The 13,729-nt window shown below is 37.4% G+C and overlaps 1 protein-coding gene and 1 pseudogene across 1 annotated transcript in view; one reads left to right on the forward strand and one right to left on the reverse strand.

Moving 5' to 3' along the window:
* Positions 1-13,729, forward strand: part of METTL15 (methyltransferase like 15) — a 240,566-nt gene that overhangs the window by 147,514 nt on the left and 79,323 nt on the right. The gene's annotated exons all lie outside the window — the stretch shown is intronic.
* Positions 1,796-2,548, reverse strand: LOC118854533 (annotated as a pseudogene).

Below are 13,729 nucleotides of genomic sequence, written 5' to 3' on the forward strand. Positions count from 1 at the left end.
CATAAAGCACAAGTCTGACCCTATCACCTCCCTACTCAATAAATTCACGATTTCTTATTATCTTAAGCATCAAGTCTGAAATCCTATGGTGTTCAAAACCTTTCATAGCTAACCCCCTCCACCTTTCCAGGGTTACCTTATACCTTCCTCCAGTGTTCAAGGAGGACTAGCACCTGTAGTGTGAGGGCTGTCAAGTCCTTTTCAGGGCTACTCATCCACCTTTGATGTCCACCTGGCACTGAACTCTCATCTGTGGCTCCAAGAAACTTTAGCATGCACAGCAGCCACACCCCAGTAAACCCTCTCAATGGACCAGCTAAGCCAGGTTGAGGGCAACTGACAGACCTCAGACCTGTCAGTGAGTTAGGGGAATGTCTGACTCAAGCATGCAAAGGCTTTCCCTAGTGGAATAGATGGATGAAAACAATTTGCTCCAATGGTAATGAAGGTGCCCAAAGCAGATACTGTGGAGCTCTTAGAGCTTGGTTAGACATTGAACATGCCATGGTCATCCACTGCATCCTAGGCCAATGCCAGTCATCTTGACTTTTGTCTTACCACTGGACTTTGTTGACTCTTGATGAGAGAGTGGGATCGATGACTTTGCATAACTCTGCCTGACTTAAATCCAGTTCACCTGTGAGTCGTGACATCACCCCATGATGTCATTGGTCCTCTTCAAGAATGAAGGATGAACAACAGCAACTCTTTGATCTGATAACCCTGGCCCCCTGGCTGTCCCATGGGAAAGCACTCCATCTCTCAACTCTAGCATTTTCACTGGCTGTTCCCTGTGCCTGGAATGTTCTTTCTCCTCATCTCTGCCTCCTGGTTTCTTTGGCTTCTTCAGGTTCCACCTAAAATCCCACCTTCTATAGGAAACTTTTCCCAAATCTTTCCTATTCTAGTGTCTTCCCTCTGCCCATTGTTTCCTAATTAACCTGTATATAGCTTGTTTGTACAAAATTGTTTGCTTGCTCTCTCCTCTATTAGATCGTGAGCTCCTGGAGGGCAAAGACTATCTTTCGCCTTTCTTTGTAAACCTAGAATTTAGCACAGTGGCATATAGTAGATGCTTGATTGACTAAATAGATTGTTGGCACAAAGTTGTTTGCATGTCTTCATTTCCCACACTTTCCACCCCGCCCCCCATTAGACTGTGATCTTTTTGAACGTAGGGGTTGTTTTTCATCTTTTTTGTATCTTCATCACTTAGCACAATGCCTAACATATAATAGGCACTTTGGAAATACTTGAAAGGGATTCATATAAAAAGCCCTATTCTGCTTGGTACCTGAGGGCAAAATTAGAAACTTTGGGTATGATTTACAAAGATGATAATGTGCTTTGTGGAAACAAAAACCAAAAATTGAACAAAAAACATCTTTCTAACAATTCAAGTAGAGCTATCTAAAATAAGAATGATGTGATTCTGGAGATGGTAGTGCATTCCCCTTCACTAGATATTTTCTAAAATGTTCTTTGTCTTTTTTTTTTTAGAAATAATGTATAATTTATTTACATACTTTAAAAAAAGGCCATAGAAAATGGACATTCAGTCCTATATTGAAAATACCGCTTTTTGTATTCTGGTGTTCAGAGTTCAGATTCTAAACTAGACCATTCCTCTCCCAATCTTAGCTCCAACAAGCCTCAAGGTAACATGGGAAACATTTCCCCATGAATTATTGATTTGCTTCCTGAGTCAGGGAAATTTGTACTTTCTATGGAAAAGGATCATGTGCATCAAGGCTAGAACTTCAGGATATTCAGGATATGGCATTTTCTTTTTCCCTTAATAAAGGGTCTGGATCCCTATTATATCATCATCACTGAGTCTGAAGAAATTTGGGTCTTGATATTGATAGATGGGGTACACGATGGAGTCTGAATCCTGAGAGTGTCATAGACCCAGGGCATGGCCTATTTCATGAACAGCCACCAGGAAGAGGTTTATTCCCTCTTCAAAATATGACCAATCTTCATCACTGTCAAAATGAACAGTTCCTTGGTAGACAGGATGTGGGGAAAAAGCATGAGCTAGGATTTTTCCTTTTCCATCAAAGGGGTAGCCATCTCCATGATCTCCATCCAAGAAAGCAAACTCAATGGCATAATCTTTTTCATACACTCTTTGGAAGAGTACACTACTCCAGACTTCTTCTGCCTCCTGCAAGATCCTTTCAACTGTCCTAGCATTCATGCCCCTTGGATAGTTGATGACACTGTAGGTTATGGAGTTATTTTTAATTTTGGGCTACCCAGGAAAAAATGAGTAGTCAGCAGTATCTCAGACCCCACATCGAGGCTGCCTTATGATGGCCTTTGTGGACTCATCCAACCAGCCAGTTTCCTCCAGCCTGAAGAAATGCTGCAAGAATCATAATTGTTCCTCCAGAGTAGAGTGCAGGGATTCTTCTTTGGTGAAGAAGAATCAATGGAAGTAATCCTTAAAGAAGTCCAAATCATCAAGGATATCTTTGGGGATAACTGGAAAGGACAAACAGCAGGGCAGGAAAAAAGCAAAAATGAGAAGAGTAGACAGCATGACTAAAGTTCCAGCTCTACTGGAGGCTATCGATGTTCTTTGTCTTTATATCATAATGATAGGGTGATGGGACCTGGACCCCTAAAAATAAAAGACCATGTGTTTAAAAGCAACCCAGTCCCAGAATTTCCTCATACATTTCAACAGCCCAGATCACTGGTGGCTCCACTCAAGGCAACTGGCCCACCCTAGCCCACCTAGATCACCTAATTAGCTTACTTGATATTCCTTTCACTATTGCACCTGGCCCACACCAGACTACTTACCACTGTTTAATTCCACCCAGATCCTTTCATTGTCATTTTTGTATATAAGTATCAGTCTCACCCCCATTAAGTTGCAGGTTCACTAGGAACCCTGCCCTCTTCTATTGGTATTAGAGTAAATCTTGCTCTTTGACTAGAAGAAGGTTTGAGTGCGAGAATTCTTTCCAGGCAGACGCCACCCTACACCCTGACATTTTGGGGTTTCCAGCAACCCCAAGCTGTATCAATAATCATTTTCCACCTACTCCCCCAGATTGAATCTTTCTTTGTGGGGGAAAAATAAACATAAATTTCCATTACATAAAACAATTTTCTTTCCTAGCTGTTTCTCACTCCTTTGCTGTGAAGGAGGAAGTCTACTTTATTTCTTCTGCAAGTCTGTCTTTGGTTTTCCCTTTATTCAGTATTAAATTTCCTTTTGACCAATGGAATTGAACTCAAATAGAGTCCACTAAACTATATCTGAGGGTTCCTGTGGCCGCAAAACCACACTTGAACATTATCTGTGTTCTGTTGTAGTTTTATTTATTTTGTTAACTATTTCCCAGTTACATTTTAATCTGCTTCTGGCTGTGATGGGGATTGTTGCTGCAAGGATTTGATGCCCCTGTTTTAGATGACTTTTTCTCCATGGTTGCAGTCCTTGGGTATGCTGTTCTGTTGGTTCCAATGGCATCATTTTTCATAAATCCTCCTAGGTTTCTCTGTATTCTTCATATTTGTCATATTTGATTGCACTGGAATTTTCCATCATATATGTATACAATTAATATTTTTATGCCTCAGGCACCCACTTTGTTTTTATTTCTTTGTTATCACGAATTATGATGCAATGAATATTTTGCTATCTATTGGACCATTGTTTCTGAGTTTGATTTCCTTGAGATTATTCCCAGTATGTTTACTTAGTCAAAAAGTATAGATGCTTTGGTCACTTCTCTTGAATTACTGTAAGTTGAAATACTGAATGGTTATAGCAATTCATTCATAGCTCCACCAACATTATGTTACTTATAGACCTATCTTCCCACAAACCACTCAGCAGACTTATTTTCTTTTGTTATCTTTACCTCCTTGCACAAATTGAGGTGAAACTTCAGTTCTGGGGTTCACTTGAATTAAACAAGTTTAATTTACATACCCCTTAGTAAAGTGATTTAAAGCATATTTTCTTGTAATAAGTTGCAGTTTTCAGATTGTTCTTTGAAAATTGTCTCTCTTTTATTCACTTATCTATTGGGACCTAGCTTTCAGTGTTAATTTTTATATCACTTGCTGCTATGTTTTGGGGGCAGGTTTTATTAGTGACATACGATGCAAATATTTTCCCCTTTATACTATTTCATTTCCAATTTGTTCTCCAATGATATTATTCACATTGTGCAAAGTCAGCTATTTGTACTGAGTCAGAGTGACTCCATTTCATTAGAAAACCTTGTTTAGAGTTGGAGCATGTGGCAGCTCACCTGCATAAGATGGTAGTGCACCTGCACACTAATTCCATCTCCTCAATTACCAATCAAAATACTTAGGGAGGAGCTGAGATGGCTAATCCCATCTTCTTATAATCCATCAAAATACTTTTGTCCTTATATGGAAGTTGTTTACTCCTATTTATAAAAGCAGAGAGCAGTTTGAATTCCTGGCCAGCTGTGCTCCAACTGAAGCTGCCTTGGTGTGCCAACAAACCCCTGTGTCTCATTTCCTGAGTTTGCCTTATTTGACCAGAATTTGGCCCAAACCAAGATTTTCTTTTAACAATGTGGAAGCTTTTTAATTTTTTGTTGTTAAAATTGCCTATTTTATCTCTTATAATTTTCATTCCTTATTTCATTAACAATTTTCTTGCCAGCCATAGTTGTTAAAGCTACCATGTTTTTAATTTTTATATTCAAGTTACATATATTATTTTGAGCTTATACTATATAAATAATTTCATATAACTTTTTTTCATTTTTTTCCCCAGCACTCATTGATACAAAGGAATTTATTCCCAAGTAATATCTATTCTGCCATTTATCAAACACTGGACTACGGTCTTGTAATCCTTCTGGTTTTTTGTTTATTTAGTCAACTCCGCTGATCTGATTTTCTCTTTTTTTAGAAATGAGCTTTAGTTTTGATGACTACAGCTTTATATTATAGTGAAGTCTGGTAATGCACTGCCCCCTTCATTTGTAGTTTTTCTCATTATACTCCTTAGAATTATAAAAATCTTTTACTATTTGAAATAGTTTTTGGTAATATATTGTCTACTTTATCTATAAATTTATTTAGGAAGTGTTAGGCATGGTACAACCATAAGTAATGTATATCTTTCCAATTGCTTGTTTCATTTTTTTTCTTTAAAGAGCGTTTTAGTTGCATTTATATAAATTTGTTGCCTATTGATAGGTTAGCTCCCAGGTATTTTATACATTTTAAAGTAATTTTTGGTGGAACGTCACTTATTATAATTTCTTCTAGTTTTTTCACTCATATGTAAATGTATATATGTATATATAGATGTATGTGTGTGTATATATATATATATATATATACATATATATATATATATATAAACGCTGATTGTTTTTGTAGATTGATTTTACATCCTGAAATCTTACTAAAACTATTAATCATCTCATTTCCTTTGCTGATTTTCTTGAGTTTTCTGAGTATACCATCAGGTTATCTCTAAATAGAATAGTTTTGTTGATGTTTATGCCTTTGATTTTGTTCTTTTAAGGATATATTAGGTATCTGTAGAAATCTGTCTTTTAAGACTAAGGATGTATACCATCCTTGCTTTACTCGGAAAGCTTCTATTTTTCCATTTAAATCAATGCTATCTTTTGCTAGCATATAAAATATAAGCTTTGTTTTGATATTAAAGAGGGGCCTTTCCAAACCTTTGCTTTTTAGTTTTTACCCTCAGTGAGTGCTAAATTCTGTCAAACTCTTTTACTAAATCTATTGATGTAACTATGTTGTTTTTGTTGTTTATATGATTAATTTTGCTAATTATTTTCCTAATATAGAACTGTCCCTGCATCCTAGGTATGAATCCAACTTTGTCATAGTAAAATATTTTCAGCATTTCTGTCATATTCTTGTGAGGATTGAATTGAAAATCTTTGCGTCAAAATTTATTTGTGACATTGGTTTAAATCCTCTTTCTTTTGTTTCTCTCTGATTTGAGTATCAGGATTGTATTTGTTTCAAAAGAGGTTTGGCAGAATACTTTCTGTATTTTGCAGAATAATTTTTATAGATTAGATAAAATTCACTAATAAATCTCTCTGACCTGAACATCATTATTTGTAGTTTTTTAATTTGTTCGTTGACCCAATTATTAAGTATGTTGTTAGTGCTTCCATTTATATCTCTATTTTGCCCCATATTTTCTTTATTCATTATTTTATTGTGCTAAAATTGATAAATAGGGCATTTTTTGTTTTTTTACATTTGTTTTTTGATTCCTTCATGTCTTCTCTGATGATCAATTTTTATAGTTATGATGAGTTGTTAAAGGATATGCATATTCCTTCATATTCCCTTTCAGAAGTACTAAAAAAAGTTTTCAAGAAACATTTGGATGGCCATTTGTTTAATTTGTTGTAATATGTCTTGTTCAGGTACAGGATAGATTACAGAGGATTTCTGAGGACACTCCCAGTTCTAATATTCTGTCATTTTTAAAAAAATAAATAAATTTTGAAAAACATACCTGGCTACAAAAGCATAAGCCAAGTAGCAGAAAGGTTAAAAAAGAGTAGATGTTTCAAGCTATAAGAATTAGGTGGTGCTTTTTTCTAGATATTCTAGATTCCTAGAAACTATTGTTAGGGCCCAAAGAATATCTTTCTCAACAAGAGTATATATATTTGAACTTGGTATTAGGTGCTTATTTCTTCTTGCATGTATCTCTTATATATACCCTAAAATGATAGAACAATTTTTTTGAACAGGGAGGGTTTAAACTTCATTTAAATCTTAAGAAAAAAAATAGAGGTGAAAGAGTGGAGGGCTGATTTTGAAAGAGGGATGCTATGATATAATTCATTAATTCTATATAAATAATATTTTTTTCATGATACTGAAAAATCAAAGGGCATAACAAAAATGAAGATGATTTGCTGGAGGATAAGATGACAAAATTAAAGATTCCTTTGGTCTTTAGGAATAGGTACTTGAAGAGATAAGTATTAGGTGATACCATCCATTCTTTCTTGACTCTTTAAGAACTAGGGTTCAGACCTGAGCTGGTTTGAATGACTACCATAACATACCTGGTGCTGCTTAAAGCTACTGAGTTTCCAAAATGCTGTATGACGCATTCTTCACCCACCCACCCCCAAAAGATAGATACAGAGATAGCTATAACTATAGATATAGATATGTTATTGTGTTTGCATTATTTCAGTCATATCCAACTCTTTGTGACTCCATTTGTGGTTTTCTTGGCAAAGATAATGGAGTGGTTTGACATTTCTTTCTCTAGCTCATTTTACAAAGGTAGAAACTGAGGCAAACAGGGTTAAGTGACTTGTGCAGCATCACACAGCTACTAAGTGTCTGAGGCCAGATTTGAACTTAGGTCTTCCTGACTCCAGGCTTGGGTTTCTATCCACTTTGGCACCTAGGTGCCCAGAAATAGATAGAGATCTTTCTCATGATAGGATAGCTAGGTATTGCAGCGAATAAAGGGCTGGGCCTGGAGTTAGACCAAATGTCAAATCCAGCCTCAGACATGTATTAGCTATGTGCCCTGAGCAAGTAACTAAACCCCTGCCTGAATAAAACTGGAAAAGGAAGTGGCAAACCACTCTAGTATCTTTGCCAAGAAAACCCCATGGATAGTTAGCCCACGGGGCAAGAAAAGTTGGACACAACTGAACAACGGCATCTTATAATAGACATAGATACATGTACAATCAAAGCCACATCATTCCTATTTCTTGTGCATGCTATTATTTAGTATCATACCTCAGTTTTCTACAGTGTGCTATACTCAGTGGAAAGAGGCAGCTGGTGGCCCAGTGAATAGAATGCTGGGCCTGGAATTAATATGTCCTCAGTTCACATCTAGTCTCAGATACTAACTCACTTGGTGGCCCTGGGTAAGTCACTTTACCCCTGTCTGCCTCCATTTCCATATCTGTAAAATGGCAATAGTAGTAACAGCACCTACCTCAAAGAGTTGTTGTCAGGATCATTTGTTAAAAGTGCTTAGCACAGTGCCAGGCACATAGTAAGCTGCTAATATAAAGGCTTAGTCTCTTCCTTTCCCTCTCCTTCTAGTGCTGCCAAAGACTGCTATGATACAGTAATGAGCATGACTTTAACATGACATTCTGTGAAATATAATGAAGTCCTTTGAGGTTCTTATTTAAATAAGACATAGCTGGCTACTTTGCTAAATGCCTAAAATAGCTGTATCATGCTGGTTAATGTGTGAGGAATTATTGAGGCCTATAGGACTCTTCCACTGAATGCCCCCAGACCACTCTACTCTTTGGTTTTGGTCCTCTCCTTGTTCATGGGTCTTTAGACTGTCACTGATTTTTCTTCCTTTCCCACCATTACCATATTTGAGCTTCCAACCCCCTCTGCAATCTGCCACCTCAGCTATTTTGATGTGTTCTTTTCCATTCCATCTACTTGCCTAAAAACAAAAACAGAACAGCCTTTGTTCCCTCTTCTTTTCCTATTCTTATTCCTTCTCCTGAGCCTTGAGGTTTCGGCATTTTGTCATGTTGGGTTTCCAGGTTTCTAGTTATCAGCTACCAATAAGAGTAAACCTTTTGTTTTGTAAGCTGCTTAGAGAGGCCCATCATATGATTTGTTCTCTTTGCATTTTTAGCTCTTTAACATACTTGGGAGTATTTTTGATTATTTTATTGTTAATAGTAGTAATAATAATACTGGTCATTTATGTGCTGCTCTAAAGTTTACAAAGTACATTACTTACATCATCTAGTTTGCAATTTGGGATACAGTAAAAAGCAGATGTTGGAGTAGTAGGTAAGGAGGATCTTATCCTGTAGCACAAAGCCTTTGCTTGGACATTTTGTGTGTAACTTGTGTACACCTAAGATCCGTTGGGCCAGATTTTCTTAGTGCTTAAGCTATTCTCTGCTAGTATGCTAAGTATTTTTGAATAATTCATCTACTTTTCTGGGTCATGGATGACCAGCTTAAAATAAGATTAAACAGACATTTCAGCAAACATTTATTAATAAATGTTTTGAAGAGTTAAACTGCTATGCAAAAGTAAGATATTGTTTTTTTTTAGTTTATTAAAATGATAATTTAATGTAGCAATTGTTGCAATTTGTGAAGGTGCTTACTTTATTCTCATAAAGTTCTTTGAGCATTGAGAAAATCTGGCTCCATAAGAAGGAACACTGAACTTAGTGTTCCATATAAAATGACATTATTAATAATGTTTTGATTTGCCTACTCGAAGTAGATACTTCACCTCCATCCACCCACATTTCACTGGGAAGGATAAAGCAGAATCATAAACTGATTTATTCCAACCTCTAACACAGTGCAGGAAAATCTCATTTATAAGTATCCTTTTCCAGATTATCATCAAGACTTAATTTTAATGATTCCAGCATCAGGGACCTTACTACCATATAAGGGAGACTACTTTATTGTTAGCAAATGCATTAATTAACATCAAATTTGAGATTCTCTCTTTATACCTCCTATCCATTGGCACCAACTCTTCCCTCTGCAGCTACAAAGAGTCAGTTTACTCCCTCTACCCGATAGAATGGCCTTCCCTTTTCCAAAGAAAGCAGTCACGTTAGCTTTACGTTTTCTCTTTTCTCTACCTATCGTGCATCTTTCCACTGCCCTTTTGTCACCTGGAACACTGATTTCTCTGAAGTTATGGTGTGCTGTGATTCACACTCATATTATTATAGTCAGGACACTATTAGTGTTTTAAAAAGGCAGGGGAGGGGGAACTTTAGGGACAGGCAGCAGCTTGGAAGGATTTAGTGTGACTAAGTTTCTAAAGTGCAGATGCCCCATCCGCATCCTCCAGTTCTATTTTGGGTTAGGGTTAGCATGCATGTTGCACACATACTGCCAAGTCTTGTCATTTGTAAGTCCACAATATCTCTTGTATGCTCAACTTCTTTCCACTTGTACTGCCACCTCCTTACTGCAGGCTCTCATCATCTCTTGCCTGGACTATTTAGTAGCTTTCCAGAGATTATTTTTCCCCATTCAAGTTGCAAAAAGGCATCTGGTAGTGCAGTGGATAGAGTACTGGGCCTTGAGCCAGGAGGTCCTGGCTCATCTGTAAAATGAGGGTAATAATAGCACCTACCTTGCAGTGTTGTTATAAGGATTAAATGAAATAGTATTTTCAAAAAGCACTGAGCACAGTACCCTATACTCTGTACCGAGCACACAGCAGGCCCCATAGAAATGCTTATTTCAGTCCCTTCCCTCCCATCCAATCCATCCTCCATTCAGCTAGCTGCCACAGTGATTTTCTGAAAGCACAGGTCTGACCATGTTATCAATGTCTTTAATAAAATATCCGATGACCCCCTATTACCTCTGGAATCAAATGTTGGGCATCAAAAATCTTTTATAGCCTGGCTCTTTCTTACCTCTCCAGTATTCTTATACTTTCCTACCTGCCTTCCCCCAACTCCCATCTTCTGAGCTCCATTGGCACTGGCCTTCATGCTGTTCCTCCCACAGGACACTCTTCCTCTAACTCTGCGCCTTTTCACTGGCTGTCCTATTCCTGGATTGTTTTCCCTCCATGCTTGAGGACAAAACCCATATTCTTCGCTTTGCTTTTCTTTGTATCTCCAGTGTTTAGCACAATTCTGCTTTGCCTAAGGTAGAGAAGGTCTGATCACCAGGCAGCCCATCCAACAACACATCTAGGCAACAGGCATTCTTAATCTACGTGTTGTCAAAGTATTTGACATAATATATTGTCGGTCTGATTTCTTTCAAGTCTGCATGGTGGCTCCATGGTGTTCTAGGGTAGATGTAATCAGATAAGGCACACCTGAAGAGCTTTATCTCTAAGGAATACTTTTTTCTATTTGGATTTAGTGTATTTATCTTTTGTAACAATGGCAAAATATGCCTTTTATGGCTGATTTTAATGGTCATACTCTTACGATTATTCAGCAAATGTATCTCAGTAGTTGTATCTATAAGGAATATCTTTTCTTATTTTAATATATGTTTAGGAGACACTTTGTGGGGAAATACTACATTAAGCACAGGTTTTACTCTATTCAATCAAGTGCTTTTTTTGTAATCAATAATTCACAGAAAAATCTTATGTTTTCTACCACTCAGTCTATGAAATTATAAATATGTGGTCTGTTATAGAAAATCAGATGTACAAGCCAATCTCTTCCCTGCCTATATTTTAATCAATAATATATCCTATATGTGCATCTATATAAGGCTGATCAATATTTTAGAGAGATAAGAAATTGTGTATAGGTCAATTGTTGAGGACGAGAGTCAGCAAACTACAGCTGTTTTGGCCTCACCAGCTGTTTTTGTATGGGCAATGAGCAAAGAATGGTTAAAATAAAGTTTTATTATATGTACAGCAGGCACACCTGGAGACAGGAAGGGACTCCTCTTTTTATACTAACAATAAACTATTTAAAAACGTAAAAACTATTCTCAGCTCATAGACCATATAAAAACTGCCAGTGTGGGCCATAGTGTGCTGATCCAGGGCTTAGGGTATGTTCTCAGTTACTTTGTTTTGGTGATAATGCTGTCCATGATCTTTTTTTTTTCTCTTAGAACATATTCCTCTTAGAAATATCTTAAATCGATTCCTAGGTGTCTTTAAAATTATATCACCTCTCATATAAATTTCTTCAATATATACTTGTAACGTTAACAATAACAGCACACATTTACGTAGCATTCTAAGGCTTACAAATTGCTCTGCTCATAATTGGCCCCTGAGGTAGGTTTTGCAAATATGATTATACAAATTTTATTGATGAGGAAACCAAGGCCTACTAGGTTCAAATGCCTTGAGGGAGGATCCGTATTAATGTCTTCACACATTATATAAAAGGAAATGTATTCAAAGTTATTCTCCATATGCAACATTTCATCTCCATCCTTCATACCTCTGTAAAGGCTATGCCTCATGCCTGGAATTCATGCCCTTCTTCTCTTCCCCTTAGAGAAGGGCTGAATGCTAGAGGAGACCTTTTCTTGTCTTTGCAGCTGTTGTTCCCTCCCAGATCCCCTAAATGACTTTGTATAAAGCTTGTAACGTTATGTCTATGCATATGCATTCTCCTCTTGTAGACTATGAACTCCTTGAGAAAAAGGACTTTTCACATAGCACAAAACCTTCCACATGTATTGATAGGTGCTAACTAAATGCTAGTGAAATGAGTGAATATAATGAAAGCATTTCTTGAAGCTAGGAAAAAAAAAGATTAAATGTCAAGTCAGAAGCATTTATTAAGCATTTACTACATGGCAGGCTCTGTGCTAAAGACTACAAAAACAAATACAGGCATTCTGGTTCAAAAGATGGGGGAGAAGAACCAACATGATGGATGACAGGAGAGAAGTCAGGAGAGGAATGGAGGAGTGAATGTGGCTAGACTGACCACTTCCTCCAAATGGAATTTCCTAGAGGAACTCACCAATCAGGGAATGGGGACAAAGTGGTACAGGGATGTTCTAAGATGAGAAGGCAGCTGAGGTGGGGTGGAGAAGTCCAAAGAGTCAGGAGCAAAGCTGGGAGGGGAGTCAAGTGACAAATGTTTTAGTTCATGTAGGGACTTTTCAAAATAAAAATATTCACATTTTACTAAATTTAGAGTAGATGCACAGAATTCTGATAGCTCTGAACATTTAGAAAATTTTAAAGGATATTTCTCATGCTATTAAAGATGATAGTCTGTGTAATAGAAGATTTTCATTGTGACTGGGGAAAACTAAGTTTGATAGAACTATTAACATTTGTGTTCTAGATCATTTAATTGTAATATACTTGCATATCATAATCATGATACCTTAAGTTTAGAGCACTGATCCCCAGAGTTGGATAGCACCACAGAGGTCATGTTCTCTTGCCCTTACCTAAAGCTCAGTTCCCATTTACAACATCCAACGTTTGCTCGAAGACTTCCAGTGATGGAGGCAGCTCATTGTATTTCTGAAGAGCATTAATAGTTAGGGAGGTTTTCCCTGTGTTGTTGGGGGTGAGTTAAAGATTTTGCAAGAATGTGAGGGCAAAATAAGGGCAAAAACAATGTAATTTAGAATGATTGTGAAAAGAGAGAAGGAAAGGGTGTGAGTTAGAAATCACCGATTGTCCTTAAGCAAGATTAATCCAGAGCCACAGCAACTACAGTGATGGTCCAGGTAGTGCCTCACACACGTTGATGCCATGGCTTTGGCAGTGCTCACAGAAAAACCAAGGAGCCCATTGCCTTGAGAGGTATGGGGGGACTGCAGGGGGGAGAATCTTCCACAATTTATTCTAGGATCCAAGTAGTTATAACTAAAAGACTGTAATAGAAAAGTGACTTGGGACTTAGTAGAATGTCAGTAGGCTCCTTAAAGATGCTCTAGCTGGCAGTGCCTGGCATGGCTTAAACTCTTAATGAACACTTGTGGATTTACTGATTGACAAAGGTGGCTGCCATCCAGATGCCAAGTAAAGACCATGTGCTTTTAGGATAGAGCTTATCGTGTGCAGAGCCTGCTTCTCATCACATGCAGAGCCTGCTTCTCATCATGTGCAGAGCCTGCTTAGTTTATTTATTTTTATTTTTCTAGTTCTATAGATCTTGTTCCTGGATGTTGGCTGCCAGTTTCATAGCACCCCTTGAATGAAAGCGCTGAAGGATGTAAACCCATTCACTTCTGTAGAGCCCAAATCTGCCTT

Source organism: Trichosurus vulpecula, chromosome 6 (genome assembly GCF_011100635.1).
Source record: "Trichosurus vulpecula isolate mTriVul1 chromosome 6, mTriVul1.pri, whole genome shotgun sequence".
Classification (NCBI taxonomy): domain Eukaryota; kingdom Metazoa; phylum Chordata; class Mammalia; order Diprotodontia; family Phalangeridae; genus Trichosurus; species Trichosurus vulpecula.